The sequence below is a fragment of the Silene latifolia genome, chromosome 3, assembly GCF_048544455.1.
Source record: "Silene latifolia isolate original U9 population chromosome 3, ASM4854445v1, whole genome shotgun sequence".
Classification (NCBI taxonomy): Eukaryota; Viridiplantae; Streptophyta; class Magnoliopsida; order Caryophyllales; family Caryophyllaceae; genus Silene; species Silene latifolia.
In genome coordinates this window covers 89,032,998-89,037,353 of record NC_133528.1, presented here as the reverse complement: position 1 = coordinate 89,037,353, position 4,356 = coordinate 89,032,998, and the positions used below count along the sequence as shown (strand labels likewise).

Sequence of the window (4,356 nt, the reverse complement as noted above, 5' to 3'; positions counted from 1 at the left end):
GGAAGAATAATACATCTCTAAGTTATCCAGACCTATAAGGATAGTTCTGAGTAGATATTAGTGTTAAATGAATATTCTTATATTGATAAGAGTCTTGTCATGTTCAAAGGTATTGGACATGTAGAAACTGAATCCACTTGCTTCCGCCGTGGGATTAATTCATTACGCTTAGATGTATCACCATTCTTATACCTCGTATACTTGGAGTATGACGAGATGTTACAAATCAAATTTTTGAGAAGAAGTCTCTATATAGCCATATAGTTCATTGGTTAGTTCTCTTGGAGCACTAAAGAAATGAAGCTAAGTATTTAGAAATGAGATGGATTTATGTGCAAGGAGTTACAAAAAAACCATGTTCTAAACACATAAGGATGGTTAGAGAACCATCTTGGCTATATTAATTAAGGAGGATATCTACTAGATACGCTCTAGACAGTAGAACAATGAGAGATTTACAACGAAAATTGAGTACACTTGCAATAATGAGATATGCAAGAAGGAAGGGATGATATTAGGATTCGGTTTTATGAATTGGAGGAACCATGGTAGTTCGTTCCAACAACCGAAGGTCCTATCCCTACACACTGTGAGGACAGTGGGAGTTATTCCAAGGCTAAGGAACCTATCTCTAGATTGGATCTGGACATGTATTCAAAGGTCGTTATAATAAAGATTATACAAAGGGAAATGGTGTACAGTAAGGTTAGGGAAGGTGCAATGTGTTGCTAAAACTTGCTAACCAAGGCCTTTTCATAGGCTAAACATGAAGAGTCATGTCATTTCAATTGAGTTGAAATGTGCAACATATACAAAATGGAATATGGATTATAGATTATGTAATAATTGATATGGTATCAATTTTACATATGTGATAATACATTCATCGTTTGAGTTTTATTAAATTACTTTGTTATATCCAAATAGGTTGTAAGGACAACGTTGAACCCTATTAAAGTGAACTTGATTAACATAGTATTAGCCCCTAGTTGCTTACATGAGGTGACGTCTTGAAGTAACTAGAGTGTGATGCGATTGATGGGAAGTTCAAGTGCCATAGAGTCATGAGAGATGACTAGTCGATCACATAGGCAGACTGTCTGGGACACTCTGTCGGGCTTATGACTGCTTATAGAGTTCTGGAAATTTTTATAGCCTGGTCGTGGCGAGAGCTACTATAGTATTCTTATGAGTCGATTCTTTGACTAAAGAGTGTTCGCCTAAGATGGCACAATTTCAAAGTGACTTTGATTTATGTTCTACGACCTTCGTAATTGGGGTCAAATGGGCATGTTTTGGTTCATGATGAGCTGTGGCTATTCGAAGGGAAGAGTGTAATAGGAATTGTCCATCCCTGTCAGGGTTATCTTATATCTCAAGGCCATACGAGGAGTAATGAACTGGAAATACGTGGCCACGCTCGGAAGGTATCAATGGTAGATAATTCCGGCCAGACAATTATTCTCTAGATCGAGGAAACCACTCTTGATATGATCAAATGCAAGTACGACCTGCAAGACACCTTGCATTGAGTGGGAGATAGTAATAGGACAAGAGAATTGGTGACGCACACTTGTCGCGGACAAGTGGGAGATTGTTGGAGTATGTGTCCTCGACAATAATGCGATCACATGTTTAAATCTCAGATTAAGAATGCTGAGGGAAAGTAATATTTTATTATCAACTGATCCACATTAATCGGTAATGATTGGCTGACTAGAGTTTGACATTACTGTCGTATGACGGTGGTGATCAGTTGATCCTTAAGGTCATACCTCTAGGGTTACACTCTTAATTGATTATTTAATTGTATGTTGATACAAATTAACTAATTCCTTAAATTGAACAAATTTTATTTATAAGAGAGAGTTTTATATCTTATTGTAATGTGATTAAATAAGATTTAATTTAGTAATTTAAAAAATATATTACTAAATTGATTATTGTTTATGAAACAATTTGAGATAAGAATGAATGGTTAATTGTAATTACAAAATGTTGTAGATTAAATTAACATGACCTATTTTAAGTACTTGTAATCAAGAATTACTAGTCAATTTGTTAAATGTAATTTATTTATTAAAAATTGATATTTAATTAGTTAAATATGCATTAAAATTAATTAGGACATGTAACATGTTACATGACCTACCAAATTACATTTTACAATTGACAAAGTTAAAATAGATATGAGGAAACCGGTTTTATAGTGGGTGTTTATGGCGTTATGGTTTATTGTTTTTTTTTATTAAGAAACATAATCATGACTGCCCTAAACTAGACCTACATCTAGCCTTTCTTGTGAAGACAAAAAGCAAATTGAGAAGAGCAATTTTGGCTCCCAATGCGTGCAAAAACCGGTGCCCCCTTACTACATGTGAGACATGTAGTTTTCACATTATTCATTCTAATTCTCATGCAAAATCTCTCTTCCTCTCTCATAAAAATTGGGTTTTTATGCGTAGAATTTGTTCTAAAATTACTAATATTATCATCCCATTACTAGTAGTAGTAATACAATTATATTAGTCATTTTAAAGGGACATATACTAATTTCTAGTATCCAAATTAGTATATGTATTAAGTGTAATTACCTTGGTACAAATCCTTGAGGAGTAGATCCTAATATTGGATCTAAGGGTTTTCTTGGAGCACTTGGATTTTCTTAAAGAAGACTAATTAGGAAGGAGCCCAATTAGTATATCCATTTCGGCACCTTTTGTAAGTTGATTGATTTTATTCTTACTTTGTATTTTTGTTATACATGCATAAGATCTAATTAGTTTTATGACTAAACTAAAATATAAAGTTATTAGAAGTGTCTAATAAGAGGTTAATGAATCTTACAGTTGGCACTTGCTTTCTACAAGAAATTATATCCTCCGGAGAACACTAACATGTTGAGAGCCCACATCACCGGGTTCAAGGAAAGAGATGAGGAATCATTTTATGAAGCATGGGAGTGATTTAAGGACACTTGTCATTCTTGTCCACACCATGGACTTAGCGAGTGGTTCCTTGTACAACAATTTTGGAACGGTCTATATGAAGACTCCCGCAATATACTCAACATGGGATCAAATGGGATGTTTACCAAAGTTGATGACAATCAAACATGGGCCAAAATCGAAGAGATGGCGGTTCATAATTCACAATATAGTAGGCCTCGAAAGGCTACTAAAGGAGGAAAGCATGCGGTAGATTCCATCACACAATTGGGTGCTCAGCTAAGTGCTCACATTGACACCGTCAATTTGAAGTTTAAGAAGGCCATGGCTAAGCTTGATGAAGCTTCCAAATCACCCAAACAACATGTTAATGCGATGGTGGCATCATCCTCAATTCCAAGTGGAGTATGCGAGAGTTGTGGAACTTTGGGACATGACCAAAGTGAATGTAGGGGAACAAGCGAACAAGTGAATGCTTTCCAAGCATACAAGAATGGCACCCCTTATTCCAACTATTACAATGAGAATACCAAATTCCATCCCAATCTTTCATACAAAAGCCAAAATGTTCAAAACCCTCAACCAACAAACACCCCACCTCCAATGAGAAATCAAGCTCAAAGACCCTTTTACAATCAAAGTCAAAGTTATCAAATCAACCCTCTTACAATCAATCAAATGACCAAGGTTTTGATGTTCAAAAAGCGGTCCTCCAAATGCAAATGAATCAATAAGAATTTTTCACTCAAATGCAAAAAGATAGCCAAGCAAAAGACATCACCATCAACAACATACTAGCCCACACAAAGATGTTGGAAATCCAAATGTCTCAATTAGCATCCTCTAGCTCTGAAAGACAAAAGGGGCAATTACCACCGAAGAAGCCAATTGAGGAAGACATTGTGAAGGCTAGTGACACGTCTGTCGTGTACCTGTCAAAAATAAACTAACTAAACTAACTATATAGCTAGGGAAGTCAGGTCGATCTCCACAGGGAGGCAAGATATCTGTAGAAGTCCGTCTATTTGGTCACAAATGGGGGGGGGGGGGGGGTTGTTTGATTTGTTTGCTAAACTACGAAGTTTTAAGGGAAGAGAAATAAAGGGCAAGAGCAGTAAAAGCAAGAAATAAGGATTAAACTATCAGATAGAGAGGGACATGTCAGGATTTCGGTTCACTACGGTAGTCCAGTGACTCAGCTGTAAATGACACAGACGAATTAATGCGAGACGGATACGGGAAAGGTCCTTTCGGTCCACTTTCTATCCTAAAATACCACTAACTTAACTTTCATTCTCGTCAGGGTAGTCTACTATTCATAGCAGGCCTATTTAGTCCAATCTTTCGATCTAGGATTAATTTTAGCCAGATTAAAGGATGACTCAGAAGCGTGCACTCAACTAAGTCG

At 36.3% G+C, this 4,356-nt stretch overlaps 1 non-coding gene across 1 annotated transcript; it reads right to left on the bottom strand.

The window, feature by feature from the left end:
* Nucleotides 1-2,897: 2,897 nt before the first annotated feature.
* LOC141650229 (small nucleolar RNA R71) lies at nucleotides 2,898-3,004 on the bottom strand. Its single transcript, XR_012546274.1, has one exon. It is a non-coding gene; the product is annotated as a small nucleolar RNA R71 (small nucleolar RNA).
* Between the last annotated feature and the right edge of the window lie 1,352 nt (nucleotides 3,005-4,356).